This window comes from Rhinatrema bivittatum, chromosome 1, assembly GCF_901001135.1.
Source record: "Rhinatrema bivittatum chromosome 1, aRhiBiv1.1, whole genome shotgun sequence".
Taxonomy (NCBI): domain Eukaryota; kingdom Metazoa; phylum Chordata; class Amphibia; order Gymnophiona; family Rhinatrematidae; genus Rhinatrema; species Rhinatrema bivittatum.
In genome coordinates, this window is record NC_042615.1 from 379,170,299 (window position 1) to 379,197,614 (window position 27,316).

Below are 27,316 nucleotides of genomic sequence, written 5' to 3' on the forward strand. Positions count from 1 at the left end.
ATCCAAGAGTGGTCAGCCAAAGCAAAGGTCAGTTCCAGGTATCAGTCCGTGCATGGTCAGTAGCAGGCAGAGGTCAGTTCCAGACAGAGGTCCAAACGTGGTCAGAGGCAAGCAGAGGTCAATACCATGAGTCAGTCCAAGCATAGTCAGAGGCAAGCCAAGGTCAGTACCGAGTATCAGTCTGAAGGGTACTACCTGGGAAGTGGAACAGGAACGGATGCTGGAGCACAGAAGGACCACGGGAATACATGAACGCAGGAGCACTAGAAGACACAGGGACACAGGAACGCAGGAGCACTGGAAGACAAAGGAACACAGGAACGCAGGAACAAGTACTGGAACAGGAACACAGGAACACAGGTCGGCAACAAGCTTCTCAAAATGAGACGACTCGTTTGCCAAGGCGAGGTTCTGGGGCAAGTACCTCGCCTTAAGTAGTGAGTTCAGGTGACTTCATCAGGCGGCGTCCGGCCCGAGGTTCCAGCCCTGGGCCCTTTAAATATGGGAGCGCGTGCTGCTCGAGCACCTAGGGGCGGGGCCGAGGATGCCGAGGACACGGAACCCCGACGGGAGCTCTGCTGTGAGGCCTGCGAAGGAGATGGCATTCGGGGGATTTGCCGGGGATGCCGCGAGCTGGTTGCAGACACGAGGGAGGAGTGCCCGGAGCTGGAGGAAGGAAGCGCGAGGTGAGCAAGCCCGGTTCGCGGCACCAGCATGGCCGGAACGAGCAACAATTTCCATGCTTAAATTCTATTTATGTGTGTAAAACCCAATTTTAAGTGCAAAAATACTTTCAAAAATTACCTCCATAGTATGCTTGCACTTTTCCTTTGAATACTGGCAGAAAATCAGTGGGTAAAAGTGCCTGTTTATTTGCCACTATGTGATGAAAATTGCCACACTGAGCAACAGGGGCTAGTGAACATAGGGTCTGGAGTCCAGGCTCTGCATCAACAAAGCGGCTCAGACTGGGAAAACTTAGGAGTGTTCTGCAGGATAAGGGTCGAGGGAAAGGAATGGGGGCCCATAGTTTGTTTTTTTATTTTAGATTGGAGCAAAGAGAGAGATTGGGCCTTCAGTTTGTTTGTTTTTTTTTAATTCAGAAGGGAGGGAAGAGGATTGGGACTGAGAAGGCACTTTTTTATGTTGGCTGGAGAAAGACAGGATAAACAGCTAACTTTTAAAATTATTATTATTTTTAAGAGAGCATCTGGATAGCAATGATTTTCAGCAATAGCTGGGAAAGTTTAGGAGCCAAAAAAGTCAGAGCTCCCTAAATCTAGCTGGCCAGGACTTTATAGTCCTGCTTTTCTTATGAAAATCACTATGGAAATATGAACTGCAAGTCCATGAATGCACTGTTGTAAAACAAAATTAGACAAACCTTTCCTAAAATTAGAAAAAAAAAAGAGAAGCAGTTAGTTTTAGGTATGTGCAGACAAAAAAAAAGTGTATTTCATTTTTTCACCTCAGTTTTTTTTTCTAATTCATTTTTTGGTTTGTTTAACTGTCTTTTTTCAGCTTACCCAAAACAAAAACAAAACAGGGCCGCCCCAGGCTCCCGTCCACACTTCTTCAGGGCTGACTGGTGCCATTTTAAAGAGACACTGGAGGGGCAGGAGAGACTAGAGAATGTTCCTGGCCCTTTCTTGGTAGAAGGCAAACATGGAAGGGGTAAGTGGGGGCTAGGATCCTGGAGAGGTCCCAGCTGGGCCTGACTCAGCCCATTCAGACAGCTCCTGGCTTTAGTGACATGGTTAGGAGTTCAGTTGCACCTGGAGAGGCCCTGAGAGACCGCAGGAAGTGAAAACCCGAGGCCAGGAAGGGAGGCTACTTTTTAAAAACTAATGGAAACCACTTTTAAAAAAGAAATTGTGACTGCTTTTTGGAAATGAACTGAAAATGCCCAAAAGATTTCGACTATTTTCAGCAAGCCTATTTTTGCTTCATTCCATTTGGAGCAAACCAAATTGACTTTAAGTTCTGAAAACTACAAATGAATGAATATTCCTATTAGGCACCTTTATGTGTGGTGTATGAAGGCCAGGGATGTGGGGTGTAGAAGATTTATTTGGTTTTAAGTATCATATTATGATGGCTTTGATAACTCAACCACTTTCTTATAGCCAGTGGGGATATGATTACATTTTCCTTCTGGAATGGCATAAAAATATTTTGCCTCTGAAGCTTGAAAAACTGCAACTTTGTTTCCTTTGATCTTGGCTATTGCTATTTCTTTTCTTCTCTGTGTGATTCTTCAGCTGCTCATTTTTCAACTGCAAGTTAAATTGTCAATTTTTTTTTTTTTACTTTCCTTTTTTCTGTTCTACCCACTTAGCATCTTTTTACCCGTCTCATTTTCCACTGTGACATACACTGTTAGTACTTTAAAACCATTTTAGTACTGTATGTGTATGAATTACCAATGCAATTTGTCCTTATTTGTGATTAATTTTCCACAAATGTATTCTAAACTTGGATATAGCATGAAATGAAAAGACATGCTATTAAATACTGTATTCAAGATAACTGTTGTGTTTCGCACCCGCGGCCGCCCGCGGGCGCGTCCCCCCTACCTGGCCGCAGCGGCGACCCGCCGCGGCAAACAGTTCCCATGGAAGCCCGGATCCAGGGCAGTTGTTCCTGTGGGCTGGAGTGGGCCCGCGGGGTGCCCCCTCACCGGGAGCTCTCCTAGCCTCCCCGGGGCTCAGCGTCTTCAGTATCGAGAGGATCAAGATGGCCGCCATCAACTCGTTTGCATTTAAAGGGAACTGGTCCCTTTAACCAGACTCACCTGCTTCCAATGATCCTGAGCAGAGGAAGTATATAAGGAAGCTTCCTCTGCTCATTCCTCGACTTGGCAACGTCTCCTGTGAGCTTTGTCCAGTCTGCTTGCTTCAGTGAGTTCTTCGAGCTTGGCTTCTGCTTTGTCTTCCTGGTTCCTGATTTCGGATTGGCTTACGGTGATTCTCTGGTTCCTGACTTCGGATTGGCTTACAGTGATTCTCTGGTTCCTGACTTCGGATTGGCAAGCGGCGATTCTCTAGTGCACGACTTCGGACTGGTGAGTGACGACCCTCTGGCACTCGACCTAGGACTCCTCCAAGACTCCGTCACCAAAGGCCCACCTAAGTCCCAGCGGCCCGGGTCCCTACGGGCTCCTCCTGGGGGGACCGCGAGCTTCAGGGCGAAGCTCCAGTTGGCATTTGCACCGTTGCTCTGACCTCCCTAGGTCCACCTAAGTCCCAGCAGTCGGGTCCCTACGGGCTCCTCCTGGGGGGACCGCAGACCACCAGTGGTGAAGACACAGCGCCTCTTCTCGCCTCTTCATCGCCTCCATATTCGCCTCAGCCTCCAGTGCCAAGGGTCAGCTGGTCCCGCCTCTTGTTCTGCCTCGCCACCCGGCGTGAGAGCCTATGGGACTTCTGCAAGGTATTCCATCCTCACGTCGGCCCAAGGGTCCACAAGCCTGAGCATAACAATAACTAGAGTAAATATAATATAGTATCTAAATAAGTTAAAGAATGGTATGACATAAGGATTGGAAGGACTAAGTATGAGATAGTTTAAGAAATGTTGGTAGAAATGCAGGCTTTTAAACTCACAGTTCTAGTTGTGCTAATCCAAAAGTATTAGCATTTCATTGTAATTGCAGCCTACAAGAACCACTGAAATAACGGCCCGATTGGAATAAATCATGTTAGTAATCATGCAATTTATAGGTACTGAAGCCAGTAATATTTCTGCTTTGATACTTGTCCATTTTATTCCTTCATTAAGTTATGGGTATAGATTGTCTAGTGATTTACTAAATCTGTTGATACTATTCAATACAATGGCCAACCTGTCACTTTTCCAATTACCGAACAACACGTTCACAGTTGGTTCAACCATATTTTATCTGCAATAATAAAGGCCACCAACATTAGCCTAGCAACTCCTGGCAATTATTTGGGAAATGAAAAGTATTGCTTCCTGGCTAGATGGACTGAAGAGATGCTCCAAGAGGATAATTTTATAACTGAGAACGATGGAGTAAAGGCTGCAGGACCTTTCAAGGTGAATTTTAAAAGCCCGGCACACCTCTCAATCAGGGGATGCGCGAATAAGACGGGCTCATGCTTGCTGAGTGGATTTTAAAAGCTGCCTGGATATGCACATAAATGCCACAGTGCACGTGTAACCCTTGAAGTTCAATTTTCTTTATGACTCCTTGTGTCTGAAACCTGCACTTTGATTCCCAACCCAGTATCAGAAATGAATCCACACGCTCTTTAGTGAGTAACAGTTTTATCTTTACTGGAATGAATGACTGAAATAAATCTGTTCACTTCCTAAGCATCTGCATTTGTCATATAAAAACATGTATATAGTACAAGAGAAAACTCAACTTTGTCATAAACTCATGTTAAGTATTTCAACCAGAATCAGCATGTGATATAGCACCCGACCTTAAGCAGTCTCTGAACAAGCAAAGTCCCAGATTGTACCCTACTGTGTGTCCATTTGAATTTAAAGCTGAAGAGGGCGTCAGTACTGCTGCTTCAACTGCCAAATCCACAATACAGCAGCCTCTATCCGAAAGAAGAGCTTCAAATCCTGACAGGGCACAGTTCAACTACTCCCAAGTCGTCCACAGCAGGGTTCCAGAAAAGAGAACCTTAATCAGCACAGATAATATTTATTAGTTCAGAGCAGGGCAGGAACTCTGTTCAAGCTGAGCAGTGATCTGTTCGCACACGCTCAATACAATCCAATTTTTATAAATCTCTTTAGGTAAAGTAAAAAACAACTTCAATACATCTCAAAACAATGTTAACTAACATAAATACATTACACATGAATACAATTATAGAGGGCTGCTCACCTTAATCAGCACAGATAATATTTATTAGTTCAGAGCAGGGCAGGAACTCTGTTCAAGCTGAGCAGTGATCTGTTCGCACACGCTCAATACAATCAAATTTTGAATCTCCTTTCCCCCCCCCTCAGCTCTTAAAGAGACAGCACTCTATTGTCAGTCTTTTCATGTCACAATGATGATTCAACATTTCTCTGCCCTAGTTCCTAGAGGTATGTTACATGGTCCCCTCCTAAAACCTGACGTCCCCGGCAGGTATTTATGTCCACAGCTTATATATTAACTCTGTTTGTTTGCTCAATATCTCTTGCATCATACTACTTAGTTGCTGCATGGATATACACGTCTCCAATGGATTCCTTGAATATGACTGTCTCAATATGTTGTGGCTGTGCAACCCCTTGGGCAATTGCACTTCAAAGTCATCGAATCTACTAGGCAGTCTCCTTGGTCTCTGCGATCTTTGAGGTAACGGTAGAAGTCCTATTTTGGTCATTGATTCATCAAGAGTTTTCCTCTTCCCCGAGGAGGATGCACGCTGTTCTTCATTGACTGAGCTGTTCAAATCGCATGAATTGTTATGATTTACTGGTATACTAACTTCCACAGGATCCTCTTCCCATGACTCTGGATGAAACTCCTCCGCATTAGGATTTAATGTTCCATTTGACTGAATTTCACCAGTAATTGGACTCTCTTCCAGTTCAGCTGGATCTGAACTTCCGCTCTCCATGATAGAGCCATCCATACTATCCTCAGCGTCCTCCTTCTGCTTTTTCATCAATTGCTTGGTACTATTGAATGGTTCACAGTGAATATCAGCGTCTTCTCTTCCAGAAATAAATCCACAGGGGCGCAGTAGATCCCTGTGTAACGTCCTTTCGGGTCCATCCCCTGTTTCTGGCTTCACCACATAGACTGGTATACCTTCAATTTGTTTTACCACAATATACACTGAAGACTCCCACCGATCAGCCAATTTGTGCTTGCCCCTCAACTTCACATTCTTGACCAATACTCTATCACCCTCTTCCACTGAGGATGGCATTACTTTCGCATCCCATCTGCGTTTGTTGGCTAGTTGATGTTTCTCAGCTTCCTGAGTAGCCAGCTCGTATGCATACTTCAACCTCTGACGTAACTCTCGTACATATTGGTGATGAGTTTTAGCGTTATGACCCAATGGACTGATGCCGAAGCATAAGTCTATTGGAAGTCGAGGTTCTCTTCCAAACATGAGAAAAAACGGAGAAATTCCAGTACTGTCATTCCGAGTACAATTATAGGCATGTACTAGTGGCCGAACATATTTTCTCCAATGTTCCTTACGCTTATCCTCTAATGTACCCAACATTTCTATTAAGGTTCTATTGAAGCGTTCTACTGGATTTCCTCGAGGGTGATATGGAGTGGTTCTGGATTTAGTGCCTGCTATTCTACATAGCTCTGAAATGAGTTCAGATTCAAAATTGGCTCCTTGGTCACTATGGATTCGTTTTGGAAATCCATAGTGGCAGATGAAATTCTCCCACAGGGTAACAGCAACAGTTCTTGCAGTCTGATCTCTAGTGGGATATGCCTGAGCATACTTAGTAAAGTGATCCGTGTCTACCAAAACATTTCGTGTATCCTTGTCGTCAGGCTCTAAGGTAAGGAAGTCAATGCAAACTAGCTCCATGGGGGCGTAAGCTTTTATATTTACCAAGGGGGCTGCTTTTTCTGCTCTAGCTTTTCTCCGCACACATCTTTCGCATGTCTTCACCCATTGCTCTACCCCATGTGCCATTCTCGGCCAATAAAAACGTGCACGTGCTAAGTCCAAGGTCCGTTCACAACCCAGATGGCCAGTTTCATCATGTACCCCCTCCAGAGCTCTCTGACGATATTTTCTTGGAATCACAAGTTGTTGGTGTGGTCCTCCACTCCTCATCACTTTTCTGAAAAGTACTCCCTCTTGAAGACATAGTTTTTGCCATTCTCTGAAGAATAATCGCAATTCTGGATGCTCCCGATTCCTGTCTCGATCTTCAAATTTCTCACCTCTCTCCAGCATCATTATGACTTGGGATAAACATGGATCTTCCCTCTGGAACACTCTCCAGTCACCCAAGGTAAACCCAGGTAGGGTGGGTTGTCCAGGCCACAGGTCCGGGTCATCAAAATCATCTGGAACAGCATCTCCTCCTGCAGGTAAGATTTCCACCAAGGCACCAGGGCTGCACTCAAACTTGGAAGTAGAATGAGGTGTAATGGGAGTGTTGTAGTCTCCCGAATCTTCTGAAATATGTGTCAAAATAGAGACATCATGCTTCTGGAATGCCGCCTTACATATTACCTTAGATAGAGTGTCCATTCCTTCTTGATCTGTCTTCACACGAGATAGCATCTTGGCAACCCTCTCCTCATATTTCAAAAATTCTTCATCATCTTCTTCAGGATCATGTGGTCTCCTAGACAACCCATCAGCATCTATATTGGCTTTACCAGATTTGTATCCGATGTCAAAGTTGTACAGGGAGAGGGATGCTAACCATCGATGACCTGTGGCATCCAGTTTAGCAGTCGTCAGGACGTACGTCAGAGGGTTATTATCTGTCACTACTTTAAACTCTGCACCATATAGATAATCATGAAATTTTTCACAAACTGCCCATTTAAGGGCTAAAAATTCCAATTTGTGGATAGGGTAATTCCGTTCACTTTTAGTGAGCCCACGACTGGCATATGAAATCACTCGCAGTTTTCCTTCTTGAATTTGGTAAAGTGCAGCGCCTAGACCTGTAGTGCTGGCATCAGTGTGTAATACATAAGGTAGCTTCCAATTTGCGAAAGCCAACACAGGGGCAACCGTGAGTTTTTCCTTTATAATTTCGAATGCTTTCTGACATTCTGAGGTCCACCGCGTACCCAATAGCTGCTGACTTTGAATCAGGGCTTCTTTCCTATCCTTTCGACTGTTTGTTAGTCCCACCAACAGATTACTGAGCGGATTCACCAAGCGTGAGTATTGATTCACGAATCTTCGGTAATAGCCCGAAAATCCTAGAAAAGATCGCAGCTCTCTAATGTTTTTAGGTTGTGGCCACTTAGTAATGGCTGAAATTTTCTCTTCATCGGGGAGCACCCCCTTCTCTGAGATATGATGACCCAAATATTTCACTGACTTCTGAAAGAATTTACATTTAGATGGAGAGAGCTTCAATCCACATTTCAACAGTCGTTGTAACACCCTCATCAATCGGTCCTCATGCTCTTCCAGTGTGTCCGAGAATATTATAAGATCATCCAAGAAGGCCACAACTTCATGTAGATTAATATCAGTCATTACTTTCTCTATCATTCTTTGAAAACTTGCTGGAGCATTTGTCAGTCCTTGAGCCATTCTCTTAAACTGCCAGTTTCCAAAGGGCGTGGTGAATGCAGTTTTAGGCCTATCCATTTCTTCTACCTCAATCTGATAGTACCCAGTCTTGAGATCTAGTACTGAGAACCACTTGCTACCTGATAGGAGAGTGAATGTCTCCTCAATTCGAGGCAACGGATAGGAGTCTTTTCTGGTTATGTTGTTCAATTTACGATAATCAACAACCATCCTCAAGGTACCATTCTTCTTTCTAACCAATACCACAGGTGAAGCATAAGGGCTATCAGACTCCTCAATCACTCCTGTGGCTAATAGCTCCTTCAGGTGCTGCCTGAGATCCTCAAAGTCAGCTGGGGATACATGACGTGTGCGCTCTTTAAATGGAGTTGGATCCAACAGGGTGATTTTATGCATTATTCCTGGAATACATCCAATATCAAGGTCATGACAGGAAAATGCTCCTTTTGCCTCTTGATTAATTCTCTTTTCTATATGCTGTTTAAACTCTTCAGATATTGGAGAATCTCCGAAGTCTAGCGACACCTTCTCAGACTCCATGTTACCCTCTCCAATAGATTCTAGTTTAGCACCATCCTTATAGATCGAGCCTGTAACGTTCATGGTCCTCACTATATCGACTGGCTCACCTACACCCAATGTCCTTCTAGGAGGCAAACTGATGCTACAATCCGATATATTCTTCAATAGCACCCTAGCCTTTGTGTGCGACTTACTGCCAGTTCGGATGAGTTGAGGTTGTACTAGTAAGCCTCCGGGTAGAGGATAATTTTCTGAAGCCTCAAGCAATATGGACAAACTCTGACCATGTCTGGGCATTCTCAGAAAGCATTCCACTTCCTTCGCTTCATCCCTTTCGAACACTATTGATCTGGTGCTGGTCAATCTAGCCATCATTGGCCTAGTAACTCTTTGATTGGAACTTTGATGAGAAACATAGGTCTGATATGTAGTTACCCAATTTTTGTCCATGGCTAACTCCTTAAGGTAATTTGGGCCAGCCAGTTCTTTACAGTCATGTATTAGATGTCTGAGAATATTTGTTCCCACTATTAAAGGCAGGGGTTTGTTCTTTTGATCGGGACAGACTAGAGCAAGGACAGAATATTTGTTCCCACTTCCACAGGCCTCCTTGGGAAACTGTACTTCAACTTCAATATACCCCAGATAAGGAACAGGTTGACCTCCTGCACCCGTAACACAAAGTAAGTCTTCTAGCGGGTATAGCTTCCGATGTGATAAATAGTCTTCATAGAAGGTTTGTGTTATGCACGTCACTTGAGAGCCAGTGTCCACTAAGCAAGGGCACTGCACACCATCCAAATAAGCGGTTGCAGAACAAACCTTTCCCACGAGGCGTTTCAAAACATCATCTGGTAGAGGACATGGTGGGATATGATCACTGGATATTTTTGTTTTGGGACTTATCTGAATTGTATTTGGTGCCTTTGTCTGCCCCTCGCAAAAGCACCTTTTTAGTTTAAAGGAGTATTTGAAACCTGCCTAATGCTGGGTATTTTTTTTTTTTCAAATTTTTCCCGCAATTTCTGTTGGACTAGAGCAGCATTTACAGGATTGATGCATTCTCCCATCATGTGTCCATTCTCTCCACAGTTATAGCAAAATGAAAGTATCTTGGGATGATGCCTCCCTTTTTGAGGCATCTTCTCTACCCAAGAGTTTCTTCGCATCATGCTGTTTGCAACAGGGCTATTTACTATTTCTGAATTGGCAGCTCTACAATGAGTGATCAATGGGGCGAGCAAAACATTATCTTCTCCTGAAAATGTTCCCAACTCAGATCCCACCTTAAACTCACTTGCCTCTGGTGTCATATGTTGAGCAATGCTTATGTCATTTGCTAGGTAAGTCCTGCTTACAGGTTTAATCTGGGTAACTCCCAATTGACGTATCCTCCTAGATTCTTTCATGTTTCTTTCTTCCTCAATCGTTCTGATTTTAAATAGCAGCTCCGAGTACTGTGGCAGTTTCTTCAACTGGCTCTCTAATAAGTCCCTCAATTGCAGTCGGGTAATCAGGGTCTCCTCCCAGCACCCACGTACAAACTGTTGTAGTAACTGCCTGTCTGGGGCGAGCCCAAAGAAAATTCCCCGCTCCACGACTTTCTGTAACAGGACCTGAAGCCTTCTCAAATAGTCTGAAGATTTTTCTTTGCCATTCTGGAAAGTTTCAATAAATTGAAAAAATAATTCCTCTCCATTAGTTACACTGCCATATGCCTTCTCCAGTTCCTCTAAACACTGCTCTGCTGTGGCGCTTTTATCTATGTAAGAGACAATATTTAAAGCTGGAGGAAGGAGACTTTCAATTAATTTCCTTTTTTTTGCACCTGCGGTGAGATCTGGATCCTGCAGTAATTGCTTAATTTGAATATGCCAAGTTTCATAGTCTCCTTCATTACTAGGTTTAGGGACATTTCCAGAGAAAACTTTAATTTTGTAGTACGTATGATTCAACTCTGCGCCCTTTTCCTTAGGAGTTTTGATCACATGCTCCACTATAACCTTTGAAACATCCGCAGGAATAGAAATTGGTGGGATGAAATATTGAGAAGAATTGACTGCCACAGGATGTTGGGTTAGCATAGCATCCAAGCACTTGGGGACTCTTTTTCAGCTTTTAACTGGAGTCTGCAATATACTCTGGGGTGATTGATCTATATCTCGTGTTTCTTTTTCTTGTGACCCCAAACTCTCAATCATGAGAGCAGATGTTCTTTTTCTCAGATCTTGAATATTGATTTTATGACTGTCAGCTATATATGCTAATTCTTCTTGAAGTCGATCTGTCATATCTAAAAGTATGTCACTCACTAGTGGGTCAGTGCATGCTTCAGGGGACATTGACTCAACATCCTGTTCTGATACTGTCTCATCTAAGACAGGTAAAATTATCCACTGACTGTCCAGTTCCCCTTTTAAGCTCATTCTTTCTAAAATAATTATAGAAAGCGGTTCTTCAAACTCACACAAAACTTGATCAGATGACTCAGTTCTTAAACGTTTCAATTTTGTAACTACACCTGCTGGGCTTAAGGCATCTTCTACACTTGCTAAAGATATTTCAGGATTTACAGAACTCAGAATAACAGATCTATCAGGAATACAATCATAGTACTTGCAATACTCCATTTTGTATGAGAAAGAAACAAAGAGAATACTGTGCTCACTTCACTAATGATGCTGGGTCGCTCAGTAGCAGGTCAGACAGAGAGAAAAAAAAAAAAAAGAAACACCGCCCCACGTTGATGCGCCAGAATTTGTTGTAACCCTTGAAGTTCAATTTTCTTTATGACTCCTTGTGTCTGAAACCTGCACTTTGATTCCCAACCCAGTATCAGAAATGAATCCACACGCTCTTTAGTGAGTAACAGTTTTATCTTTACTGGAATGAATGACTGAAATAAATCTGTTCACTTCCTAAGCATCTGCATTTGTCATATAAAAACATGTATATAGTACAAGAGAAAACTCAACTTTGTCATAAACTCATGTTAAGTATTTCAACCAGAATCAGCATGTGATATAGCACCCGACCTTAAGCAGTCTCTGAACAAGCAAAGTCCCAGATTGTACCCTACTGTGTGTCCATTTGAATTTAGAGCTGAAGAGGGCGTCAGTACTGCTGCTTCAACTGCCAAATCCACAATACAGCAGCCTCTATCCGAAAGAAGAGCTTCAAATCCTGACAGGGCACAGTTCAACTACTCCCAAGTCGTCCACAGCAGGGTTCCAGAAAAGAGAACCTTAATCAGCACAGATAATATTTATTAGTTCAGAGCAGGGCAGGAACTCTGTTCAAGCTGAGCAGTGATCTGTTCGCACACGCTCAATACAATCCAATTTTTATAAATCTCTTTAGGTAAAGTAAAAAACAATTTCAATACATCTCAAAACAATGTTAACTAACATAAATACATTACACATGAATACAATTATAGAGGGCTGCTCACCTTAATCAGCACAGATAATATTTATTAGTTCAGAGCAGGGCAGGAACTCTGTTCAAGCTGAGCAGTGATCTGTTCGCACACGCTCAATACAATCAAATTTTGAATCTTCTTTCCCCCCCCCCCCCCCCTCAGCTCTTAAAGAGACAGCACTCTATTGTCAGTCTTTTCATGTCACAATGATGATTCAACATTTCTCTGCCCTAGTTCCTAGAGGTATGTTACACACGCATCTCAAAAGATTTCAAAAAGAGTGGGGCATGGTCATGGTCTGTGTGGGGCATGGACATTTTGGGGTGTGAACCTGAGATTGCACGTAAATACTTACGAGATCCAGTGTGCACGGAGGCTCCCTGCCTCATAACTTTGCTTCTGTGATGGATGACGTGTAAGTTAAAAATGGAAGCAAAATAGGCAGATTTGTGGGGTTTTAAGGATCGTGGGTAAATGGGGGGGAGTGAAGGCTTTTAAACTAGGGGGATTTGGAGGACCTATCTCTTAGCTGGATGAACTGGGGATGAACTGGTAAAAATGGGAATAGCGTTGAGCATGCCCCTTTTAAAATCCCCCGATTTATGCAGTAGAAACAGCAATTGCATGTACATTTACAAGCCCACTTAAAAATTGGCACACATGTGCATATGGCCAGGTTATTTTATAAATGTGTGCATATACGCGTGCAAGTTATAAAATAGCCACTTCCTTGGGTACGGGCTGATGCACGCGTGCTCGTGTGCCTGTGAGCTGGTTTGAAAGTTACCATCATAATACGTAGGCTTTATCCAAAATTTTCAAAGAAAATATTTGTGCATAAGTTCACTTTGAAAATTTGCATGAATGTGCAATGTTACACATACAAATTTGTCCATACAGTTACTAATGCTCTATCCAGGATGTAAGTTATGTAAGTGAACTCAGGCACAATGAACAAGTATTGTGCATAAGTCTCAACTCTGCCCCAAATCTGAACATCCTCCCCCCTCTCTAGTTTGCATAAAAGTATGTGTGAAACCAAGCTGCATGCATGCTTTTATGCATGCTGAGCCTGGGTCAAATAGAACTGCATTTTGCATGCATAAAACCATGTTGTATGCACATAAATGGCTTGAAAATTAGGCCCTAAATGACCAAAGACTTCCATCTCGGGATGCTAACTCACCCCAGGTCAACTGAACAGGCTGCAATTCAGAATGTCTAAGAGAAACCAATGAGACTACCAGATCTACAATTCTGTGCCTGCAATGGGGCAAAACCAGGAATGGATCAGCCTGGACAATCAACTTGGGGTAAATTGGCAAACCTAGTTAAAGAGTGCTTTTCCCATGGAAATAGGATTTTAGAAAATTGCCAGCTGTATAGTAAATAAAAGTGCACACGAGGAACCTCTATTGATTGAAGGTTGGATTAAATTTTAATGGTTTAATGTTCTAGCAACATATATGCAGCTGCCAGCTACACAAATTTTTAAAAAATCAGTGAAGCCAACAAGTAAAGATATACATACCCTGGTGGTAGTTTTCACTGAAATATGGAGTACTTCATTCCACTACTAACTAGATCTAAAGTAGACCCACCTCCTCTTTGTTTCAGGACCAGCTGCTGCACAAAACAGTCATTTATGGCATCTAGAAACTTTACCTTCTTAGCATACCCAGAAGAGACATTAGCCTAATCTCCATAAGCATTTCATTACCCTGGTCAGGTAGAGAAGAAAATACCCTTACTGTTATATCCCCACCAATCACATATGGAATTTTTATCCACAGAGATTCCAGAGTGCAGTTTATTTTCTGCAGAACTCTTATCCTTCTTGATGTTAAATCAGGGGTTCTGAAACTTGTCCTGTGAGTCCCCAGCCAGTTAGGTTTACAGGATATCCACAATGAATATATACATACATATGAGTACGAGAGAGAGAGAGAGAGAGAGAGAGAGAGAGAGAGAGAGAGAGAGAGAGAGAGAGAGAGAGAGAGAGAGAGAGAGAGAGAGAGAACCTTTGTATAGGAGCAGTATCACACTCTATATATGTACCACTGAAAAGGGACTCTTTCAATCAGAGTGGGCTTCAAAAGGTGGGCTGAGGGTTTGGGGGTGTTGGGGGTATTGTAACAAAAGCATTCTGAGTTATGACAATAATAATACTGTCATCATTAAACATTAGTAGTCATTATAATGGTTGAAAAGTATAACAAGAGGAGATGATTTGTACAATGCTGCCTCTGCTACTGCTTTGCAGATTTTATTGTGGATTTACCCAAGGGAAGTCTTGCCTTACAAATCTAAATTTTTTTCAAGGGGTGAAAAAACATATGGACAAAGGTGAACCAGTAGATGTGGGGCATTTGCATTTTCAGAAGGCATTTGACAAAGTCCTGTATGAAAGGCTTCTAAGAAAATTAAAAGTTATGGGATAGGAGGTGATGTCCTTTTGTGGATTTCAAGTTGGTTAAAAAACAGGAAACAGAGAGTAGGATTAAATGGTCTGTTTTCACAGTGGAAAAAGGTAAACAGTGGAGTGCCTCAGGGATCTGTACTTGGACTGATGCTTCCCAATAAATTTATAAATGATCTGGAAAGGAATATGATGAGTGAGGTAATCAAATTTGTGGTTGACACAAACTTATGCAGTCGTTAAATCTCAAGCGGATTGTGATAAATTGCAGGAAGATCTTGTAAGACTCGAAGACTGGGCTTCCAAATTGCAGATGAAATTTAACGTGGACAAGTGCAAAGTGATGTATATAGGGAAAAATAACCCTTGCTGTAGTTATTAGGGATGTGAATCGTTTTTTGATGATTTAAAATATTGTCCGATATATTTTAAATCGTCAAAAATCGTTAGGGCCACGATACAATACCAATTCCCCCGATTTATCGTTAAAAAATCGTAAATCGGGGGAAGGGGAGGGCAGGAAAACCGGCACACTAAAACCCCCTAAAACCCACCCCCGACCCTTTAAATTAAATCCCACACCCTCCCGAACCCCCCCCCCAAATGCTTTAAATTACCTGGGGATCCAGCGGTGGTCCAGAATGGCGGCGGTCCGGAACGGCCCCCTCAATTGAATCCTGTTGTCTTCAGCCGGCGCCATTTTGCAAAATGGCCGCCGCAAAATGGCGGCAGCCATAGACCAAAACGATTCGACGCAGGAGGTCGTTCCGGAACCCCGCTGGACTTTTTGCAAGTCTTGTGGGGGTCAGGAGGCCCCCCCAAGCTGGCCAAAAGTTCCTGGGAGTCCAGCGGGGTTCCAGGAGCAATTTCTTGCTGCAAATCGTTTTCCGTACGGAAAATGGCGCCGGCAGGAGATCGACTGCAGGAGGTCGTTCAGCGGGGGTTCCGGACCGCCGCTGAACGACCTCCTGCAGTCGATCTCCTGCCGGCGCCATTTTCCGTACAGAAAACGATTTGCGGCAAGGAATCGCTCTTGGAACCCCGCTGGACTCCCAGGAACTTTTGGCCAGCTTGGGGGGGCCTCCTGACCCCCACAAGACTTGCCAAAAGTCCAGCGGGGGTCCGGAACGACCTCCTGCGTCGAATCGTTTTGGTCTATGGCCGCCGCCATTTTGCGGTGGCCATTTTGCAAAATGGCACCGGCTGAAGACAACAGGATTCAATTGAGGGGGCCTTTCCGGACTGCCGCCGTTCTGGACCACTGCTGGATCCCCAGGTAATTTAAAGCATTTGGGGGGGGGGGGGGGGTTCGGGAGGGTGGGGGATTTAATTTAAAGGGTCGGGGGTGGGTTTTAGGGGGTTTTAGTGTGCCGGCTCACGATTTTAACGATTTTCACGATAGTTTACACACCCAAACGGCAACAATACGATTCCCTCCCCCTCCCAGCCGAAATCGATCGTTAAGACGATCGAGGACACGATTCACATCTCTAGTAGTTATACAATGTTAGGTTATATCTCAGGAGTTACCACCCAGGAAAGAGATCTAGGCATCATAGTGGATAATACATTGAAATTGTCAGCTCTGTGTGCTGTGGAGATCAAAAAAGCAAACAGAATGTTAGGAATTATTAAGAAAGTAATGGCAAATAAAATGAAGGATGTCATAATGCCTCTGTATTGCTCCATGGTGAGACCGCATCTTCAATATTGTGCACAATTCTGGTTTCTGCATCTCAAAAAAGACATAGCTGCACTGGAGAAAGTGCAGAGAAGGGAAACCAAAATGATAAGTGGCATGGGACGGCTGCTGTATGAGGAAAGGCTAAGGAAGTTAAGGCTGTTCAGTTTGGAGAAGAGACAACTGAGGGGGAATATGATAGAGGTCTACAAAACCATGAAAGGAATTGAACAACTTATTGAAATTCAGTTATTTACTCTCTCAGACTAGGGGACACTCCTTGAAGTTAGCAAGTAGCTTTTTTAAAACAAATCAAAGAAAATTATTTTTCACTCAGTGCATAGTTAAGCTCTGAAATTCATTGCCAGAGAATGTAGTTACAGCAATCAGCGTAACTGGGTTTAAAAAAGGTTTGGGTAAGTCCCTAGGGGAAAAATCCATAAACTGCTATTACAGTAATCAATAAGCAATAGAAGTTTGTGATTTATCTAATGTTTGGGTACTTGCCATATACTTGTAACTTGGATTGGCCACTGTTGGAAACACAATACAGGGCTTGATGGACCCTTGCTCTGACCCAGTATGGCATATCTTATGTTATTCTGTTCTTATTAATCTCTGCCCTACACCTTTCTTTGGCCAGTAGAGATATGCCATTAATTTTAAATGACTGACACATCCAAACTGAAAATGGCCTTGTTTGAAAATACCTGGCAATGTTTGAGTATTTTTGTTTTGTTTAAAAAAAGTTCTCCTCAAGGCACCCCATCCCCTTTCCAACCCCAAAAATGCCACACGCCCCTGGACTACCAGGCTGAGCAGAGCCAAGCATAGCCAGAGACTCCTTGAGCAGGGCCAGTGCAAGAATATTTGGAGCCCTAGATGCACCTGCGGTTATTCATATACCCCACCAACTTTCCTCTAGCACAATGCTCCCTCCTTTGAGTTGCAGTGGCTGCAGCACAGTGCTCCCTTCCTTGTTGGTATTGGCCCTAGCACATTATACCTCTGGGCCTCATGTGGTAGGATTTTGCCACTTTTGGCTACCACCTAGTTTGCCTAATGGAAGCACTGACCCTGCTCTCAAGCCCTTCCAACCCCCTTCCTCGCCCTTCCTCTGCAGAGAAAGCCTCGTGGCCTGGGCCTATGGAGCTGGGCTGAAGTGAGCTGAGCTGAGCACAGCCAGGGCCTTCCTAGGCCCCTCCAACCCCTTTTCAAACTTCCCCTGTCCCCACTTACCCTTTTCATGGTGGTCAATGGTGAAGAAAGGGGCAGGAGCTGCTATCCCAGCCCATTCCTTTTAAAAATGGCACCGGATGCCATGAGGATGTTCATGCAATGAAGGAGCTTCTGGAGAATAAGACTAAACACCCAGGGGCGGATTTTAAAAGCCCTGCTCGCGTAAATCCACCCGGATTTACGCTAGCAGGGCCTTGCGCGCCAGCGTGCCTATTTTCCATAGGCCTGCCGGCGCGCGCAGAGCACCAGGACTCGCGTAAGTCCCGGGGTTTTTTGTCGGGGGCATGTCGGGGGCGGGGCCGATCGTCACGGCGTTTTGGGGGCGGGACGCGGCATTTCGGCGGCGGGCCCGGGGGCGTGGTTTCGGCCCGGGGCAGTCCGGGGGCGTGGCCGCGCCCTCCGGAACCGCCCCTGGGTTGCGTCTCGGCGCGCCAGCAGCCCGCTGGCGCTCCTGGATTTACTTCTCCCTCCGGGAGGCGTAAATCCGTGGACAAAGGTAGGGGGAGGGTTTAGATAGGGCCGGGGGGGGTGGGTTAGGTAGAGGAAGGGAGGGGAAGGTGAGGGGAGGGCGAAAGAGAGTTCCCTCCGAGGCCGCTCCGATTTCGGAGCGGCCTCGGAGGGAACGGAGGCAGGCTGCGCGGCTCGGCACGCACCGGCTGCCGAAAATCGGCAGCCTTGCACGCGCCGATCCAGGATTTTATAAGATACGCACTGCTACGCGTGTATCTTATAAAATCCAGCATACTTTTGTTTGCGACTGGTGCGCCAACAAAAGTACGCGAACGCGCATTTTTTAAAAATCTACCCCCCAGAGAATACAGTGCTAATTCTAGTTAAGAAAGAGGAAATAATCCCAGATGAACATGCAGGGAGTGGCCTATATTTATTTCATTTATTTATTTGATAGTCTGCAATTTCCTGTTGCATCATTGCAAAATCAACAGGATGACAGTGAGCCATAGGTATCACTATTTGAATCTGAAGAGGAGAAGGGCAGAGGAGGATGATAATGTTCAAGAAAAAAGGAAAAGAAAAAGGATCAACCTGAGCAACAGCAGCAGCAGCAGTGTAAACTGCAGAAGCCTTGAGTAAAGAAGACCAAATCCCAATCCCTGCAGAATTCTACACTGCCAATTATCACTTCTATCTTGATGATGCTTTAGACTCTTTCCTTAAATGCACATTCATCTCGATTTTCCTTAAATGCACATTCATCTCGATTTATCGGACGATTTAAAATATCGTCCGATATATTTTAAATCGTCAAAAATCGTTAGGGCCACGATACAATACCAATTCCCCCGATTTATCGTTAAAAAATCGTAAATCGGGGGAAGGGGGAGGGCAGGAAAACCGGCACACTAAAACCCCCTAAAACCCACCCCCGACCCTTTAAATTAAATCCCCCTCCCTCCCGAACCCCCCCCAAATGCCTTAAATTACCTGGGGGTCCAGTGGCAGTCCGGAACGGCCTCCTGCAATTGAATCGTGTTGTCTTCAGCCGGCGCCATTCTGCGCCGCCATTTTGCAAAATGGCGGCGGCCATAGACCAACACGATTCGACTGCAGGAGGTCGTTCCGGATCCCCGCTGGACTTTTGGCAAGTCTTGTGGGGGTCAGGAGGCCCCCCCAAGCTGGCCAAAAGTCCCCGGGGGTCCAGCGGGGGTCCAGGAGCGATCTCCTGCCGGCGCCATTTTCCGTACGGAAAACGATTCGTGGCAGGAGATCGCTCTCGGACCCCCGCTGGACCCCCGGGGACTTTTGGCCAGCTTGGGGGGGCCTCCTGACCCCCACAAGACTTGCCAAAAGTCCAGCGGGGATCCGGAACGACCTCCTGCAGTCGAATCGTGTTGGTCTATGGCCGCCGCCATTTTGCGCCGCCATTTTGCAAAATGGCGGCGCAGAATGGCGCCGGCTGAAGACAACACGATTCAATTGCAGGAGACCGTTCCGGTCCACCGCTGGACCCCCAGGTAATTTAAGGCATTTTGGGGGGGTTCGGGAGGGTGGGGGATTTAATTTAAAGGGTCGGGGGTGGGTTTTAGGGTGTTTTAGTGTGCCGGTTTTCCTGCCCTCCCCCTTCCCCCGATTTAGCTACGGACCGCCGCTGGACCCCCAGGTAATTTAAGGCATCTGGGGGGGGTTCGGGAGGGTGGGGGATTTAATTTAAAGGGTCGGGTGGGTTTTAGGGTGTTTTAGTGTGCCGGTTTTCCTGCCCTCCCCCTTCCCCCGATTTAGCTACGGACCGCCGCTGGACCCCCAGGTAATTTAAGGTATTTGGGGGGGGGGGTTCGGGAGGGTGGGGGATTTAATTTAAAGGGTCGGGGGTGGGTTTTAGGGGGTTTTAGTGTGCCGGTTCACGATTTTAACAATTTTCACGATACTCTAAACACCCAAACGGCGACGATACAATTCCCTCCCCCTCCCAGCCGAAATCGATCATTAAGACGATCGAGGACACGATTCACATCTCTAGTGCTAACCTTTTCCCCTTCAGAGCCCACCAACTTAGAAATATCTATCACTGAAGACCAAGAATGCCTAAGTCTCATCATGGAAAAAAAATAAAAACTTTCAAGGAGCATTGGGAAGATGAGGAGGAAAGGCAGATGCTTTATAGTACCATGGTGATAGTCCAACTTCTCTAAACTCAGAAAGTAGCATTCCAGCTTTGAACTGGCACTGCCCAAACTTGGAGAGGGAGCTTTTAAACACACAATCGCTGCAAAAGGAAGCCCTTAAAATCCCAGATGGAACCTTTCTCTTCCCTCCTCTAAGTCACCACAAATATTGAAAGGTAGCATCTAAGGGGATGGATCATGAAGCAGGGGAGAACAAGACACTTTGAGTGACAGGGGCCCCTCCACACTGAAGCTTAGAGGTCAAGATGACAGCTGTTATTCTAATGTTTTTCATATCTTGTTATTTAAACACTTCCTATATGAACTGTGTACCTAAAGTATAATTTTGTTAAAGCCCACACAAATATAAAGTCCATGAATAGCATATGGTTAACAATTTTCATGTACACATATAATTTCTCTTTTAAAATTACCCATCCATAACTACCCACATGCATTTATACCTGATGTGAGTGCATAGTTTTCTAAGAAAGCATACACATATATTTATGAAAATGCTAAAATACATCTGAGTTGGCATGACTCTTTATGTTGCACATATTTTGGCTGCATGGTCTTCCCTGGCACATCGCATCAGATCGAGGCTCCCATTTTATGGCCAAGTACTGGCGTGCCTTGTGCAAGAAATTTAGGGTATGCTTGAATTTCACTATAGCTTTTCACCCACAAGGGAATGTACAAGCCGAGTGGCTTAACCGGGGGTTGAAGACCTTCCTCCGATCCTTTGTAGGAAGCCGCCAAGATCGGTCTTCACTGTTGCCTTGGGCAGAATTTTCACATAATTCACATGTCCATTCTGCCACAGGGTCTTCTCTATTTCAAGTGGTCTATGGGAGACATCCTAGGCCTCCATTACCACTACCACTGTCCGTGCCTTCTCCTGCAGCTCAACTCACCGCTAGCCAGATAAACGACCTTTGGGAGATCACCAATGCCAATCTAATAAAGGCTGCTGATTCTGCCAAACGCAAGTCTGATAAACACCTTTGCCGGCTCCCCTCTTTAATTCAGGGGACCGGGTTTGGCTCAGCACTCGCCACATCTGCCTTCGGGTTCCATCCATGCGGCTGGCACTTCAATACATTGGATCTTTTTCCATTGCTGAATGTCTAGGTCCGGTGACTTATCATCTGCAACTTCCCTCCAGTCTCCGGATACACAACTCCTTCCATGTGTCTCTCCTGAAGCCTTTGGTGCTTTCTCCATATAATGCCGCTCCACCCACATCAGAGATGGTTTCTACAGATGACCCGGTCTATCAGGTTCAAGATGTTCTGGATGTCCGTCATAATCACAGATGATGGGAATACTTAATTGCCAGGGAAGGCTTTGGTTCTGAAGAAAATTCATGGGAGCCATCGTCCAATATTCTGGATAAAACTTTACTCTAGCACTTCCATCAAACGCACCCTGGCAAGCCTGATCCTTCTCAGAGGGGGCATAAGAGGGGGGTACTGTTGCGGCTCTCAGCCGAAGCAACCCCTGGCTGATCTGTCCTACCTGCTCCTCTGCTTCTCTTCGCCGCGGCCCAGTGCAGCAAGTTCTGCTCCGCGGCAGGCCTCCCACGGCCTGCCGCATGGCCGCCAATGCGTCCTTCTCCTTCCAGTGGGGCTCTCCCTAGGCGCGGAGGCCCCGCCCTTTAAAAGGGCAGTGACGGGAAAGCCAAGTCCAGCCCCGGAAGATGACATAATTAGAAAGGGTATTTAAACACCACAGCTGCCACAGAAGATTGCCTTTGCAACAGGTCTTCTCTGCTTGAGTGCTAGTTGCTACAGATATCCTTCATTCCTGCCTTGATCCAGCTCCTGCCTTGATCCAGTTCCTGCCTTCATTCCTGCTCCAGTTCCAGTTCTGGTTTTCCTACTTCCAGTTCCTGTCTGCCTGCCCGTGCCTTCATTCCTGCTTCCAGCCTCATCCCTGCTTCTGTATCCAGTCCTCAGCTTGATCTCCAGGTTTGACTTCGGCTTGTCTTCTTGTCTCTGCTTCCCTGCTGCCCATCTTGACCCCTGGCCTCTTTCACCATTTCCGCTTCTTCACTGCCCAGACCTGGACTGCTGACCCTGTCTCCGTCATATACTTCACCTGCTTCTCTGAGGCACCCGCACCTAAGTCCTGCCGGCCCTGGCAACCAAGGGCTCAACCTGCGTGGAACAAGGGCTGGTATAGGTAAAGGTCCTGTCGGGTTGTTGTCACCAGCACCACCTCCCAGAGACGAGTTCCATTGGGGGCAATCCCTCAGTGGTCATCACTACACGCTCCAGCTCAAGGGTTCACAACTGCAACAGGATTGTTTTGTTAATATTGTATTTGGTTTATAGATTGCATGTATATGATGAAATCAGAGTGCCCAGTGAACTGTGATTGTGACAGTCTATCAAACAGAGGAATGCGGTTTGTAGTAATAAGAATCAGTAGCAACAGAAAGTAATGGGATGTTGCCATGTAGGTAAGAGTTTATACATTTGTTATAGCACTGTACATATATTTTCATCGAGAATTAGAGAATATACAGACATTTGATTTCTTCCTTTACAGAGATGATGTGATGAGGTTGGAATTTGAACATTTGAACAGAAAATATAGTTGATATCATTATACCATTGAATACTTATGAAGATCATTTGACCCCTGACTATCAAGATCTGAATTGCATTTATCTAGAGTTGCGAGTGGACTTTAAAGCACATTGAACGATTTTAATTGGGATGTTAAACATATAATTCATTATAATATTGAGATTTTCCCTGAAGAAGCCATATTTTTGCGAAACATAAAGGATCCTGATCTAATGGGCAGTTACCGATGAGAACATATACTCTGGGAAAGGTGTGTATGGACATCCAAGGGAATATAATCTGTATTATATTTAGTAGTGTGACTATGTGGTTTTACATTATATAATGGATGTTGTGAGAGGATGTGATACGTATGGTTGGTGTGCTTGTTTTAGATATTTTTAAAGCCTTGGGTGCATGAAAAGATAAATGATATATTGTTACCGTTGTATTAAGATGTACTAATAATTGTAAGTATGCATCTATTGTGACTTCTGGTTACTGCATATGCATTAAAATGTATTATATATAGGATTGTGTTTAAATGGTAATATATGATAAATAGATGCCTCAATATTGTACCATTTATTTGTTGTGAGGATCTAATATATTCTTTCGGTAGTTTATTTGATATGCTTATATGTAACTTCAACAAAGGGAGACTGCTGGGTATGCAGAAATACTGTCAAGAACAAACCCAGCAACATTTGCTGGGTTTGTTCTTGTCTCTCTATATGCACATTTACGAAAATGTGTATATAAATGCAAGCACAGGCATGTAGGTGTAGGTGAAGTTAGTGTATTCATGTTTATGTTAGGTATTACCTTTAAACTGTATGTATGATTGAAGGACTAAGGAGAAAGGAACATAACCTGGAATAGACTATCCTTTGGACATAGAATACAGAGGAAGGGAAAGAAGTGCAGGGAAAGAGGATCTAGGGGAAAGGGAAACAGAGGAACAAATAATAAATTATACTAGCAGCACTAGAATTAATCTCTGTAAAGGATACTCAGGATTTCACATCCTTGACTATAAGCCATATCCCATCTCTAGTTTCATAAATAATAGTCTATATTTTTTTCTCTTCACTGCCTTTACTCCATTATTACAAAATTGGGGCTTTTGTTTTTTAAGTGTATACAGTCATGCACCAGGACATCAATAGCATCATAACACAACTATTGACATTCATGCAATCTGAAATCCATTTCTCCTTTTCCAAAGAGCAACAAAAAAAAGCAATGACAAGTACAATAAAATCGTCTTTAATAATTAAGATTTTTGACTTGTAAAATGCTTCATAACATGCAGCAGTATTACAGCACAATCTGTGACTGTAAAATCAGTATGAACTCATAATTAAAAAGTAAATATGAACTGAAGGGTAAAGTAAAATAAACTTAATGGGATAAACTTTCACATTTTCCCTGGCGGAGGCACATGCACTTTCCATTTTAAGCCTCAGATTAATTTCTAAATAAAATTGCACACTTGAGGGTTCATCCAAGTTATGGGTGAAACCTGAATTACACACTAATAGTGTTTTCAAAGGCACAACATTTGCAGGTTTAAGAATCATTCTCCTGAAATTACACATGATATGAATCAAGCATAGATATAGGAGCCACTCAGGCCCATATTATCTATTGAAAGTTACAGGTATGGTTTACATTTACAGCATAAATCAAAAAACAACAATGAGTCAAGAAAGGAACCAAAACAAATGATCAAATAGTAAAATAGAAGGAACCTAAGATATAGATATAGATGGCAGTGTTCAGCAAACGTATTTTATAAACCAAATTTATCACTGAAAGGTGTCAGCAAACCTGACAGTGTGTCCTGCCAAGAAAAGGCTTAGATGCTGATGGAGTTCCAGCATATGTTAAGACCACTTACGGCTAAAGGTGAATTCCCTGGTTGATGTCATTCTTGACCTTTAAAAAGACGCTCAAGTCTTCCTTCAGGGTATGATGAGACACCTTTGCAGAGACATTGGATCCCACCTTGCATGACCACAGTCATATTATTGGATTACAAGAAACTTTGTACCCCTGAAGAAGCTATCATTAGTGAAACACTGGCCATGTTGGGTTTTTTTTCTTACACTTAAGACTATTGTGATTAACTGATTTTATATGCTTTCTACAAAATTCTCTAAAAAAAAATAGCAGTTGCACTAAAGGTGGATGATTTGGCCAGATTGGACCTCTATGACACTTGTTCTGAGGTGATGAAGGGCTTGTGTTATGCGATATGTCATTGTATTTCTTTTCTGCTGTGTTAAGTCTAGGTATTGAGGTAGTGTGAAGTTGATCACGTACATTTGGTTTGTGTGGAGAACAACTGGCATACATTCTGGCTGATGACACACTCTCAACTATATCTTGAACCCACTTCACATAGGATGTTAGTTTGTAGGCTTGAAAAAGTGTCCCTTTGCACATGGGTACCTGGTAGGGATGTGAATCATTTTTTGACGATTTAAAATGTCGTCCGATATATTTTAAATCGTCAAAAATCGTTAGAAGCGAGATACAATAGGAATTCCCCCGATTTATCGTCAAAACTCGTAAATCGGGGGAAGGGGGAGGGCGGAAAAACCGGCACACTAAAACAACCCTAAAACCCACCCCGACCCTTTAAAATAAATCCCCCACCCTCCCGAACCCCCCCAAAATGTTACCTGGGGTCCAGAGCGGGGGTCCCGGTGTGATCTTTTACTCTCAGGCCTGCGGTGCGTTGTAGAAATGGCGCCGGCGCTACCTTTGACCTGTCATATGACAGGTCAAAGGTAGCACCGGCACCATTTTGTTTTTTGTCCCCCGACATCAGGAGCGTAGGAGATCGCTCCCGGACCCCCGCTGGACCCCCAGGGACTTTTGGCCAGCTTGGGGGGGCCTCCTGACCCCCACAAGACTTGCCAAAAGTCCAGCGGGGGTCCAGGAGCGACCTCCTGCACTCGAATCGTTTTGCCGTACAAAATGGCGCCGGCCAGCTTGTGGGGGTCAGGAGGCCCCCCCCAAGCTGGCCAAAAGTCCCTGGGGGTCCAGCGGGGGTCCGGGAGCGATCTCCTACGCTCCTGATGTCGGGGGACAAAAAACAAAATGGCGCCGGCGCTACCTTTGACCTGTCAGGGCAAAGGTAGCGCCGGCGCCATTTCTACAACGCACCGCAGGCCCGAGAGTAAAAGATCACACCGGGACCCCCGCTCTGGACCCCAGGTAATTTAAGGCATTTGGGGGGGTTCGGGAGGGTGGGGGATTTATTTTAAAGGGTCGGGGTGGGTTTTAGGGATGTTTTAGTGTGCCGGTTTTCCCGCCCTCCCCCGATTTACGATTTACACGATATTTACAAAAACAAAACCGCGACGATCCGATTCCCTCCCCCCCCCAGCCGAAATCGATCGTTAAGACGATCAATCACACGATTCACTCTCTAGTACCTGGATTGTGAGCTGGTTGAAGTGCATTCATAAGCATATGAACATGTGGATCACTGTGGTGGCAATTAACATCCATGATAAAGTATGCATTCAGTTGACTTCTGTTAGGTGTACTGTCTAATTTACAAATAGGCTGATTTGCCTCAGCATTTGTTATTTCTTCTGACTGAGGGTGCAAACGTGAGCTGCCATGCATTGAAGCAAATACTAGGACAGGGGCAGGGGGGATTCCCAGCTCAAATAATGTATTTTTAGCTGTGAAATGGGCTGTTTTCGAGAGGGTCTAGCAAGTTTTTTCTTGTAGGGCCGTTGGAAGTTGGGAGGCAGTGAACAGGTTTGGGCCGTAGGCCCACAATGTGTGTTTTTTGTTTTATAAAAAGGCACCTAACTTACCTGGCTATGTTGTTTTGAATATAGCTGGTTAAGTGTACAGTTATTCAGCCATACAAGACCAGACAACTTTAGGCCAGCTCTAATTCAACCCCTCTCCAGAATACCCCTGGAACATTCCTTTTTTTATCCAGCTAAATTATAGCCATATAACTACTTATTTGGCTATAATTTACCCTAAGTGACTTTCCCAAACAAATGGCTTTTGAATATTGACCTCATAGTTTGTTCCTACTAAACACAACTATTTACATAACTGTACATTCTATGGTAGCTATCATTAAAATTCACTTTAGAAAATAAATCATTATCTTTCAGTTGTATAAATGTGGCTTACAAGAAACACATCTGACTTTTTCTTGTTTTCTCTCAATATAGGTGTGAATATTAGCTCTTGTCACATTGTGAAACAAGCTTTCAGACATTTCTCAGAAACACAATACATGCGTTTGATGTTCCCACTGTACTGAACACTGAATATAAAAACAATCCTTTCAAAGGAATTGAATAGTACAGAAGTACACAGAAAAATTTTCATTTTCTTTCATTCATTCATTTTGTATGTCCCCAAAGTTCATTTTTGTTAATTCCAAATGGAAAAAAACCCCTGATATTCACGTCATTCATTAAGTTCCAATTAAAGTCAATGGGAGAAGCAAAGCATCCTATTTTGGGCTCCAAAATTGTGTTTTTTAATCAGTTGTATTGAAATCTCTTCATCAGAAAAGGGAAAAACACTCCAAGATATCAAGACT